The sequence below is a fragment of the Monodon monoceros genome, unplaced genomic scaffold (genome assembly GCF_005190385.1).
Source record: "Monodon monoceros isolate NGI ecotype Baffin Bay Population unplaced genomic scaffold, NGI_Narwhal_1 Super_Scaffold_21, whole genome shotgun sequence".
NCBI lineage: Eukaryota > Metazoa > Chordata > Mammalia > Artiodactyla > Monodontidae > Monodon > Monodon monoceros.
The window spans coordinates 42,930,688-42,944,473 of NW_021703778.1; positions in this window are offsets into that span (position 1 = coordinate 42,930,688).

Sequence of the window (13,786 nt, forward strand, 5' to 3'; positions counted from 1 at the left end):
ACAGAGGACTTTCTGGAAGAAACAATGTCTAAGCTGAGAAAGGAAGCACAGGTTGAAGTTAACCCGGCAAAGGTGAGGGCGAGTGGAAGGGGAAGAACTTTCTAGAAAGAACAGCCAGGACAAGAGCAAAGGGATAAGAGAGAACTCTGGGGGAATAAATAGAATGGGAGGCAGGTGTGCAGCAGGGGTTATAAAGGGCTTTATAAGCATGTTGTCTTGGTAGTGCACTTCAAAGCTGCCTGACTCCCCCACCTGTTAATCTTGGGGAGGAAGCAGGGAGCTGATGTCAGTCAGAGCCCAGGTCATGATTGGGTCAGTGTCATTGGTTATGGAGCTTTCCCTGTAAATGCAGTGAGCTTGACAAAGTCCAGCCTGTAGTCACATTCTCTTGGGCTTGACTGTTTGCATTCCTTTCATTGGCCTCTTCTTCAGAATCTGCTATTTTCTCTTGGATTCCTTTCCTCTCAGAGCATCTAGTACCTACGGGATGCCTGGAGCTGCCTCTTATTCTGGAAGGATCCTGTCCTGTGGAGGCCATGTGGGAACTGGGGTGGAACCCAAGGGAGGGGAGGCAACCTCCATACCCTTAAACCTACCCGCTCTCTGCTCAGAGACATTTGGCTGGTGGCTGTGACCTCAGCATGATAGCTACAAATGTTTGTTCATCAGATAATGTATATAACTGGATGCATAAAAGGCTGCTAAGGTTGTCAATGTACAAAACAATAGGTTCTATGGAATTAATATACAAAAGTGGAAGGCTTGCTTAGACCTTTCTTGCAAAGGGATTGAGACAATGAGATCATATTGGGATCTAGCTCAAAGCAGATTTTTAGTACAAACCTTCTTCCTCTCATCTCCTTTATTGCTCTCTGAGCCCTAGGGTTCACAAAAACCTGGCCAATTAAAATCAGCTGGGGAAATCCACAAAAGGGACCTTAAAGAGAATAACAAGCATGAACTGTTTTAGGGGGAAAACAAGTCATTTTACCCTGAACACACAGTCAGGGCTGATTTTCTGTTAGGCATTGTGCAAGGGCTGGTAGCAAGCCACTTTGCTCTTGGGAACCTGTCAGTCCACCGGTGAGAGAAGTCCACCCAAATGACAAAATTGGTGCCTCAAAATACGTGCACATAAAGAGCCAAGAGATGTAGCCCCTGGAAGAGGTGCCCTCCCTCCCAGCTGGGAAGGCTACAGGTGGATTTGTGGAGGAGGGGGCATTTGAAGGAGAGGTAAGATTTGGATTCCAGGGTAAAGGGAACAGAAAGACCCAAGGTAGGGAGGAGGGAAACATGGGAAAGAGAAAGAAGTTCAGTTGGGTTGTGCCTGAAATGAATCAGATGTTGGAACCAAAGGAAGGCAGATTGGAAGGTCCTATTGGGATCAGGTGATGGCAGGTCTAGAGGGCCAGCTCTCTGCCAACTCCAGGAATTCCATCCTGCCTGGCTGGGGCACCCTGAGGACTGGGGCAGGATGGGCGCGGTGAGTGAGCGTGGCTGACAAACACTTGTGACCACTGACAGCACATATTCACACTTTAAGTGCCCATGATGCTGGAGTGCCTGGCCAAGCCTCCCACTGACTGCACAAAAGGAGCAATTGCCCTATTTCCACCCTTGGTAGCTTTATACCTGCCCCCCCTCCCCTCATCATATTTCAGAAAACCACCACCACCCTCCCAAGGCTGACCCATCAAAATTCACAATCAAGATCCAGGATACAGACCTGCAGCAGAGCAGCCTGGGATGACTAACTACAAAAGGTGGTCATAGTCCTGGCCTCTGCTTGGAAGATTCAGGGCAACAGCTGTGGAAAAGCAGCACCTGCTTCATTTCTGCATTTTCTACGTGGCCCCCAAGCCCTCGGCTGCTGAGAAGAGCACAAAGTATCCCATGTGTGCCTCCCGAGAAATGCCAGGCTCCAAATGCTGTTTTTCCCGAAGGCCCTTTCATTCCAGTATGTTTCCATGTCTCAGTGTTTACTGCCCTTATATCCTAACTTGCCTGTAGCCAACAGCTGTCATATTCAAACATTTAGACAAACTCAGAGTACCCCTCTCCTCCATCAGCCCCAAACAGTCCTGTCAATCCTCTTCGCGTCTGTATTCCATATGGTAAAAGGAACACCCTCTGCCAGGAGTGATTAACAATTAAAATTATGAGGTATATTTCCAACTGAATGCCTTGTTAAACACATATAATCAACCCCAAATAAAATGACATGTTGCTGATAAGGAACCACTGGCCCCATGGGGATGATCCCAGGGAGAAACATACATTCCGTGACCAAATCTCTGACATAATCAGTAAGGAGGCACCCACCTTTAGAAATGAGCCAATAAAATCTAACAGCAAGCCGGATATTGAGGAAAATCAGCATTATTATTATTGGCAGATTTAAACTGTGCTCACAAAAGACTCAGATTTTTTTAAGCCCTAATTTCTGAAGAGATTTTCACTTGAAAGTGCATTGTATAAAAAAAAAAAATAGAACCCTTCCTTTTGATAGAAACGATGATGGCTAAGGTCGCAGACTAGTCAATAAAATCCCATTAACCCATAATTAAACTGAAGAGCAGTACTGCTAAACCATTCTTGAATACAGTCTGCATCCCCATCTCTGTCTCCTCTGATGTCCTTTGCTTATGCCCACCTGTCAAATCCTCCTCGTTATCGAGATGCAGGAGCAGGAAACTCTTCCTCCATGAAGATTTCCTTACAACTTCAGACAAAAGAAAGCTCTGTCCCTTTATGCTCCTGGAATACTTTTACTCCCTATGGCAAATTGCCACACTGTGGGCTATAATACATGTGTCTTCTTCACCCTGTTCACCTGGGGGTTCCTTGTTGAGAGAGATTATATTTTAATAATTTTGTACATCCTACAGTAGCTATCTTGACGTCTTTCAAAGACTAGTCCTTTCATAAAAGAGTTTTAACTGAAAAACACATGCCTGATGTTAAACCAAGCAGAATAATGAAGAATAAATGGAACTTTGAGAAAATGACTGATAATGCCTTATCTACAGTTGGATGCACAGGAAAAGCTAATCAAATTTAAACCTGAAAAACAACAGAAAGAAGAAATGTTTTTCTTTGGACAGCATTCCATTGTATGGATAGGCCATACTTTATTTAATCAACCTCTAATTACTGAACACATGATGTGGTTTTTTTTCATTAATAAAGAATCCTACAATGAGCAAAAATGAACTATCAATTTTGTGGGTGTAATTATTACTTTAGAATAAACTATTGGAATACAATTTGACCCATAAATGTGCATATGTGTTTTTAAGAGTTTATATAAATTGATACTTCTAAGGGGCAATTCTAATGTTTTGCAAATAGGTGTAACTTTGCTTTTGTTTTCTGCTAGGCATACTCAAGTTAGGGAATTTCCCTTTCTTCATAGTTATAGTTTGGCTCTTGAATGTGTGCTGGACTGTATCCAGTGTTTGTTCTCTGCTCCTTTTCTGGGTCTCTCTCTGTGGGGCACTCTGATCCACCTTTTCCAGCCTGCTCTGTGTGGGGAGGGGGGCTTGCCTTGCCCTCTGGCGATTGGCTGGGTTCAGCCAGTGGGAGGGACTTTTAAGAAATCTAAAGATGCCAACAAACACATGAAAGGATGCTCAACATCACTAATCATTAGAGAAATGCAAATCAAAACCACAGTGAGGTATCACCTCACACCAGTCAGAATGGCCATTATCAAAAAATCTACAAACAATAAATGCTGAAGAGGGTGTGGAGGAAAGGGAACCCTCTTGTACTGTTGGTGGGAATGTATACTGATACAGCCACTGCAGAGCTCTGTATGGAGGTTCCTTAGAACTACCATATGACCCAGCAATCCCCCTACTGGGCATATAACCTGAGAAAACTATAAGTCAAAAAGAGACATATACCACAATGTTCATTGCAGCACTATTTACAATAGCCAGGACATGGAAGCAACCTAAGTGTCCATCGACAGATGAATGGATAAAGAAGATGTGGCACATATATACAGTGGAATATTACTCAGCCATAAAAATAAACAAAATTGATTTATTTGTAGTGAGGTGGTTGGACCTAGAGTCTGTCATACAGAGTGAAGTAAGTCAGAAAGAGAAAAACAAATACTGTATGCTAACATGTATATATGGAATCTATAAAAAAAGGCTTTGATGAACCTAGTGGTGGGATGGGAATAAAGACAGATGTAGAGAATGGACTATGAGGACACTGGTGGTGGGGGAAGGATAAGCTGGGACAAAGTGAGAGAGTAGCATCGACATATATACACTACCAGATGTAAAATAGATAGCTAGTGGGAAGCAGCTGCATAGCACAGGGAGATCAGCTTGGTGCTTTGTGACCACCTAGAGAGGTGGGATAGGGAGGGTGGGAGGGAGGCTCAAGAAGGAGGGGATATGGGGATATATGTATACATATAGCTGATTCACTTTGTTTTACAGCAGAAACTAACACAACATTGTAAAGTAATAATACTCCAATAAAGATGTAAAAAAATAAAAAAGAAGAAAGAAATCTAAAGAGGTGTTGGTGGGGAAGAGGGAGAAGCTCAGCACATCCACCCTCTTGGCATTCTCCCTATTGCCTTGTCAGTAGACACACTTCTCTACCAAAGAACACAGCTTCTGTTAGATGTCCCCACTCCGCAGTTTCTGGAAACTATTCCCTCCTATTGCCCTTCAGTCCTTGGGTTGCAGGGAATATGCAGGTACCAGCTCTCCACTCTTACTAGTCCTGGGATGTTTCACCATGCCTTGTGGACTCCTGCAACCCAACCCACATCTCTGTAGAGGCCATTCCTTTAACTCTCCCATTCGCCCTTCTGAATGTTCTGTTTCTTGACAGGCTTGGACTGACATAGTAATTGGTACCAGGAGTAGTCCAGGGGCTGTGTGGCAGCACTCAACAGTTAGAGACAACACAGTTTCTAAAATTAGCAATGTTGTCTTTTGTGAAAATGGAAGTATTTTGACCCACAGAACCTGTGACAATGGCTAATTTAATGATGGGATTTCTAGAAATGAAATAAATGGACAGCTTATCAGATGTACTTAACATTCTGGTTCTGGTGGACAGAATCTTAATATAAATCACTGCCATGGATTTTCATGGCCTCATATACATTTCCCAGACATAAGCTGGTTCACAGACCCAGAGTAGGTTGTATCCTTTGAGAAAGGGCCCTACAATGCAGCCACAGGTATATACTATGAATTTTCCTCCAGGCCTTCCCCAGGGGAAAGGAAATACCTAGGAAAAAGAATACCTAGATCTTCCAAAGTTTATAAGATTCTGTCTCTGAACTGATGTCAAGCCCTGGAGATTGACTAGTGGACCATCTGGCAATTCAGAGTGGTGACTTATGGAAATTATATGACGCATGGAGTTTTGGACTGAATCCATCTTTCCATCAGTCTAGTGGGACTCATCATGGATTTTTTTGTCCAGTTCCAACATGTAGAGGTCCACCATCAAAGACTTTAGAGATACAGGAGTGGTAGCTCTTAACACAGTCCCATTTAACAGGCTTATTTGACTCATATAAAACCCAGATAATCTTTCAAGACTACAGTAGAAAATTGTTTCTCCTAAACTTACAGAGTAGGAGAAATGTAGGTAAAATGAAGAAGGAGAGGAACCACTCCCACTTAAAAGACCAAGAGAATTTCCCTGAAGGAACAAATAATGAAACAGACCTATTCAGTCTAACAGACACTGGGTTCAAAAAGAAAGTAATGAAAATACTGAAGGAATTAAGAAAGGCTGTTGATAGAAATGCAGGTTACTGTAAAAAAAAAAAAAGAACTAGAAACTATGAGGAGACAAGAAAAATTAGAAAATTCATTTGCCGAGATGAAAGCTGAGCTAAAGGCAATGAATAGCAGAGTGAATAATGAAGAATGAATAAGTGATCTGGAAGATAGAATAATGGAAATCACCCAATCAGAACAGCAGACAGAAAGCCAGATTAAAAAAAGGAAGCAATATAAGAGACTTATGGGATAATATAAAGCCTGCCAATCTATGCATAACAGGGATTCCAGAAAAAGAAGAAAGAGAAAGGGGGATTGAAAGTGTATTTGAAGAAATTATGGCTGAAAACTTTCCAAACCTAGAGAAGGAAACAGATGTCCAGATACAGGTAGCACAGAGGGTCCCAAACAAGATGAACCTAAACAGACCTACACAAAGACATATAATAAAAATGGCAAAAGTTAAAGAAAAGATTCTAAAGGCAGCAAGAGAAAAACAAAGAGTTAATTACAAGGGAACCCCCATAAGGCTATCACCTGATTTCTCTACAGAAACACTACTGGTCAGAAGGGAGTGGCAAAATATATTCAAATCTTGAAAGGAAAAATCTGCAACCTAGAATACTCTACCCAGAAAGATTATCATTTAGAATAGAAGGAGAAAGAATTTCTCAGACAAGCAAAAACTAAAAGAATACAGCAATACTAAACCTATCTTAAAATAAATATTGAAAGTTCTTCTCTAAATAGAAAAGAAGCAAGAAGATACAGGAAAGAGGATATCACAATTGGAAAGTAAATCACTTAAGTGAGAAAAAAAGAAAAGAATCTACAAAAAAAACAGATCTATTTGTGAAGTGATAATAAACCCAAGGAACAACAAAAGGATAAACATGAAGATGTAAAACAGGACATCAAAATCATAAAATGTTGGGGATGAGAGTAAGAAAATGTAGATTCTTTTTTTTAAGAATGTGTCTGAGCCTATATGACTATCTGTCTAAAGTAAGCAGATACAGAAAGGGCTTAACATACTTGAAAAACAGGATAACCACAAATCAAAAACATACAATAGATTCACAAAAACCAAAAAGAAGAGAACACAAGCATAAAATAAATGGAAATCATCAAACCACAAAAAAGCCAACAAAATGAAAAGGAAAGGAACAAAAAAGAAACATAGAACCAACTGGAAAACAAGGTTTAAAATGGCAATAAATACGTATGTCAATAATTACCTTAAATGTCAATGGACTAAATGCTCCAATCAAAAGACAGAATAGCAGGTTGGTTAAAAAACAAGAACCTACAATACGCTGCCTAAAGGAGACCCACTTTAATGCAAAGGACACACATAGATTGAAAGTGACGGGGTAGAAGAAGACATTTCATGCAAAAGGAAATGACAAGAAAGTGGGGGATCTCAATACTCATATCAGACAAAATAGACTTTAAAACAAAGGCCATGAAGAAAGATAAAGGATACTTTATAATGATAAAAGGATCAATACAAGAAGAGGATTGTACATTTATCAACATATATGCACCTAATATAGGAGTACACAAATACATAAAACAAATACTAACAGACATAAAGTGTGAAACTGATGGGAATACAATAATAGTAGGAGACTTTAACACCTCACTCACATGAATGGACAGATCTTCTAGACAGAAAAATCAATAAGGCAACAGATATCCTAAATGATACAATAGAACAGTTAGACTTAATTGATATTTTTGGGACATTACATCAAAAAAACCCCAGAATATACATTCTTTTCAAATGTACATGGAACATTCTCTAGTACTGACCACATACTAGGGCACAAAACAAACCTCAACAAACTTAAGAGTACAGAAATTATTTCAAGCATCTTCTCTGACCACAACAACATGAGCCTAGATATCAACCACAGGAAAAGAAATGAGATAAAAACAGATTACATGGAGACTAAACAATATGTTACTAAAAACACCAATGGGTCAATGAGGAAATCAAAAAGGAAATTAAAAAATACCTTGAGGCAAATTACAATGAAAACACAACTAGACAAAAATCTATGGGATGAAGAAAAAGCAGTTCTTAAGGGAAGTTCATAGTAATACAGGCCTTCCTCAAAAAAACAAGAAAAATTTCAAACAACCTAACCTACCACATAAAAGAATAGAGAAAGAGGAACAAACAAAACTAAAGTCAGCAGAAGGGAGGAAATAATAAAGAGCAGAGAGGAAATAGAGATTAAAAAGTCAATAAAACTAAGAACTGCTTCCTTGAAAGGGTAAACAAAATTGACAAACCTCTGGCCACACTCACCAAGAAGAACAGAAAAAGAACCCAAATAAACAAAAATAAGAAATGAAAAAGGAGAAATATTAAACAATACTGCAGAAATACAAAAAAAATACATAAAAGAACACTAGGAAGAATTATATGCCAACAATTTTGACAATCTAGAAGAAACGGACAACTTTCTAGAAACATGCAGCCCACAAAACTGAATGAAGAAAAAATAATTTGAACAGACCGATCACTAGAAGTGAAATAGAAACTGTAATGGAAAACTCCCTACAAACAAAAGTTCAGGACCACATGGCTTCACAGGAGAATTCTACCAAACATACAAAGAAGAACACTTACCAATCCTTCTCAAACTATTCCAAAAGGTTGAAGAGGAAGGAACACTCTCAAAGACATTCTATGAAGCCAACATCACCCTGATACCAAAACCAGACAAAGATACCACCGAAAAAAAGAAAATTACAGGCCAGTATCTTTGATGAATATAGATGCAAAAATTCTCAACAAAATACTAGCAAACCAAATCCAACAACACATAAAAAAGATCATTCACTACAACCAAGTTAGATTCATCCCAAGCTTACAAGGATGGCTCAACATATATAAAATCAAAGTGATACACCACATCAACAAAAGAAAAGACAAAAACCACTTGATCATCTCAACAGATGCAGAAAAACATTTGACAAAATTCAACATCTATTCATGATAAAAACTCTTAGCAAAGTGGATATACAGGGAACATTATCTCAACATATTAAAAGCTATTTATGACAAACCCACAGCCAATATAATACTCAATGGTGAAAAGCTGAAAGCCTTCCTAGCAAAATCTGGAACAAGACAAGGATATCCACTCTCACCAATTCTATTCAACATAGTATTGAAAATCCTAACAACAGCAATTGGACAAAAACGTATCCAAATTGGAAAGGAATAGATAAAATTGTCACTATATGCAGATGACATGATATTATATGTAGAAAACCCTAAAGATTACACACAAAAACTACTAGAACTGACAAATGAATTCAGCAAGGTAGCAGGATACAAGATTAATGTAGAGAAATCAGTTGCATTTCTTTACAATAACACTGAAATATCAGAAAGGGAATATAAAAGAACAAAACCTTGTAAAGTCACACAAAAAATATAAAATACTTAAAAATAAACATGAGGAGGAGGTGAAAGACTTAACATGTTGAGAACTATAAAACATTAATAAAGGAAATTAAAAATAATTCAAAGAAATGGAATGATATCCCATGCTCTTGGATTGGAAGAATTAATATTGTTAAAATGACCATATACTACCTAAAGCAATCTACAGATTTAATGCAATCTCTATCAAATTACCCATGACATTTTACACAGCATTAGAACAAATAATCCTAAAATTTATATAGAAACATAAAAGACACAGGATTGCTGAAGCAATCCTGAGGAAAAAGAACAAAGAGAACAAAGCAGGAGGCATAACCCTCCCAGACTTCAGACAATAGTACAAAGCTACAGTAATCAAAATAGTGTGGCATTGGCACAAAACCAGACATACGGATCAATGGCACAGAATAGAGATCCCAGAAATAAACTCACACACCTATGGTCAATTAATCAATTAAGGAGGCAAGAATATAAAATGGGAAAAAGACAGTCTTTTCAGAAAGTGGTGCTGGGAAAGTTGGACAAATGCATGTAAATCAATGAAGTTAGAACACATCCTTACACCTTGCATGAAAATAAACTCAAAATAGCTGAAAGACTTAAACATAAGACATGATACCATAAAACTCCTAGAAGAGATCATAGGCAAAACATTCTCTGACATAAATTTTACCAATGTTTTCTCAGGTCAGTCTCCCAAGGAAATAGAAATAAAAACAAAAATAAACAAATGGGACCTAATCAAACTTAGAAGCTTTTGAACAGCAAAGAAAACCATAAACAAAATGAAAACACAACCTATGGAACAGGAGAAAATATTTACAAATGAGGGGACTGACAAGGGCTTAATTACCAAAATATACAAACAGCTCACACAACTCAACAAAAAAAACAAACCACCCAATCAAAAAATGGGCAGAAGACCTACATAAACATTTCTCCAAAGAAGACGTACAGATGGCCAACAGGCACATGAAAAGATGCTCAGTGTCACCAATTATTAGAGAAATGCAATTCTAAAGTACAATGAGGTACCACCTCACACAAGTCAGAATGGCCATCATTAAAAAGTCTACAAACAATAAATGCTGGAGAAGGTGTGGAGAAAAGGGAACCCTCTTGCACTGTTGGTAGGGATGTAAATTGATACAATCACTATGGAGGATAGTACGGAGGTTCCTTAAAAAACTAAAAATAGAATTACCATATGACCCAGCAATCCCACTACTGGGAATATACCCAGAGAAAACCATAATGCAAAAAGACACATGCACCCCAATATTCATTGCAGTACTATTTACAATAGCCAGGTCATGGCAGCAACCTAGATGTCCATCAACAGATGAATGGATAAAGAAGATGTGGTACATATATACAATGGAATATTACTCAGCCATAAAAAGGAATGAAATTGGGTCATTTGTAGAGATGTGGATGGACCTCAGGACTGTCTTACAGAGTGAAGTAAGCCAGAAAGAGAAAAGTAAATATTGTATATTAACACATGTATGTGGAATCTAGAAAAATGGTACAGATGAACCAGTTCACAAGGGAGAAATAGAGACACAGATGTAGAGAACAAATGTATGGACACCAAGAAGGGAAAGAGGGGTGGGGTGGGATGAATTGGGAGATTGAGATTGACATATATACACTAATATGTATAAAATAGACAACTAATGAGAAACTGCTGTATAGCACAGGGAACTCCACTTCACTGTACAGTAGAAACTAACACAACACTGTAAAACAACTATACCCCAATAAAAGAAAAATAAAGAAAAAATAGTCTACAAATAACAAATGCTGGAGAGAGTGTAGAGAAAAGGAAACCCTCCTATACCGTTGGTGGGAATGTAAGTTGGTGCAGCTGCTATGGAAAACAGTATGGAGGTTCCTCAGAAAACTAAAAAGAGAATTACCATATGATCCAGCAATCCCACTCCTGGGAATATATCCAGACAAAACTATAATTCAAAAGATACATGTACCCCTATGTTCATAGCAGCACTATTCACAACGGCCAAGACTTGGAACAACATAAATGTCCATCGACAGATGAATAGGTAAAGATAAATGGGTACATATATACAATGGAATATTACTCAGCCATAAAAAATAATGAAATAATGCCATTCATAGCAACATGGATGGACCTGGAAATGATCATACTAAGTGAATTAAGTCAGAAAGAGCAAGACAAATATCATATGATATCACTTATATATGGAATCTAAAACATGCCACAAATGAACTTATCTATGAAACAGAAACAGGCTCATAGACATAGGGAACAGACTTGTCTGTTTCAAAAGAAGCCTTGACCTAGAATTTTTATCTTGAACACTGATTTGGTGTAAATTTCTACATCTAAGTCAAGGATTGGAGGCTTGTAGACTGTAGTGCAAATGTGGTCGCAGATATATTTTCTGTCTAGCACAATATTATTAATTTTATAATACATTTGGATGAAAGACTGGAATCGTACTGCAGAGGACATGACTGATATTCACCACTATTGGGGTCTTTTCCTCTCCTGGTGATAAAGTGACCATCTTAGCCCCTTGCAGTTGGAAAGGGCCATAGGACTTGTTTGCATAAATGAATTGTGAGAAGTTAACTATATCACTTTCTGGCTATTCTCGTCTCTGTTCCTCTATGGCAGCAACTACAGGAACCACCTATCTCAAATGCTGGAGTCACAAAATGGTAGGACACAATCAGACTGAATTCCAGACTGACTGTAGACCCACATGAGTCTACCTTTGATGTATAAAGGCAAAGATTTTGAAATTGTTTTTGAATACAACATAATGGTTCATTCTGATTATTTTGTATTTGGGTTTTCTTTTTTCTCCACATAATACATCAGCGTTTTTCCATGCCCTTAAAGATCATCTAAGAACAAGATTTTTAACGGCTGAATAACATTTCATCATAAATTTATGTACCATAAATTTATTGAACTAATCCTCTATTGTTGAACACCTCATCAGAAGCAGTTTTAGAAACTAATACTGAAATGAGCTTCATTGTGTTTGGCACTAGTTCTTTATCAAATTAAATTAGTGCTACTCCTATAATTAGGATTAATTACTGTTGCAAGTAACATAAAGCCTCATTGTAACAAGTTTAAAAAATATATAGTCTCTGTTAGAAGATGACATGATTGTTTATATAGAAAATCCTAAGGAATCTAACAACTAGAATAGTGAATTTAGCAAGATCAAACCATATAAATATGCAAATCAGTTGTATTATATATGCTAGTGTGCAAACAATTGAAAAACGGAAAGAATTTATAATAGCATCAAAAATCCAAAATGCTTAGGATTTAGTTTATAAACAAAAGGCACATGATAGAGGGACGAGAGATAAGATGGAGGAGTAGAGGACTTGAGCTCACTTCCTGTCACGAAAACACCAATATCACAACTAACTGCTGAACAACCATCGACAAAAAAAACTTAAACCTACCAAAAGAAGATTCTACACTCAAAGACAAAGAAGAAACCACAATGAGACAGTAAGAGGGACACTTTCATGATATAATAAAGTCCCATACCCACCAGGTGGGTGACCCACAAACTGGATCATAATTATATTGCCAAGTTACTCCCACAGGAGTGAGTTCTGAGCCCCACATCAGGCTCCCCAGTCTGAGGGTCTGGCATTGGGAAGAGGAGCCCCTAGAGCATATGGCTTTGTAGGCCAGTAGGGCTTGAGTCTAGGAGCTCCACAGGACTGGGGGAAACAGAGACTCTACTCTTGGAGCATGCACACAAGACTTCACATGCACTCGGACCCAGGGCAAAGCAGTGACACCATAAGGCCAGTGACACCCTCCAAGATCCACAGGTAGGTCTGGCCCAGACCTGGGTCAGACCTACCTGTGGATCTTGGAGGGTCTCTGGGGTTGGCAGGGGTGGGCTGTGGCTCACCATGGGGGCAAGGACACTGGTGGCAGATGCCCCAGGGAATACTCATCAGCATGAGCTCTCCTGGAGGTTGCCACTTGGGCACTGAGACATGGACCCACCCAACAGCTTGCAGACTCCATTGCTGGGATGCTCCAGGCCAAACAACCAACAGGGTGGGAACACATCCTCACCCATCAGCGGACAGGCTTCTTAAATTCATCCTGAGCCAACAGCCACCTATAAACACACCCACTGACATGGCCCTGCCCACCAGAGAGACAAGACCTACCTCCACTCACAAGCCCCTGGAACAAACTCACCCACCAGGGGGCAGACACTAGGACAAAGAATTACGATTCTGCAGCTTGAGGAATGGAGACCACAAAACACAGAAAGTTAGAAGAATGAGATGGCAGAGAAATATGTTCCAGATGAAGAAACAAGATAAAACCACAGAAGAACTAAGTGAGGTGGAGATAGGCAATCTACCTGAAAATGAATTCAGAATGATAGTAAAGATGATCCAAGATCTTGGAAAAGAACGGAGGCACAGACCGAGAGGATACAAGAAATGTTTAATAAAGAGCTAGAAGCTTTCAAGAATAAACAAACAGATGAACAATAACTGA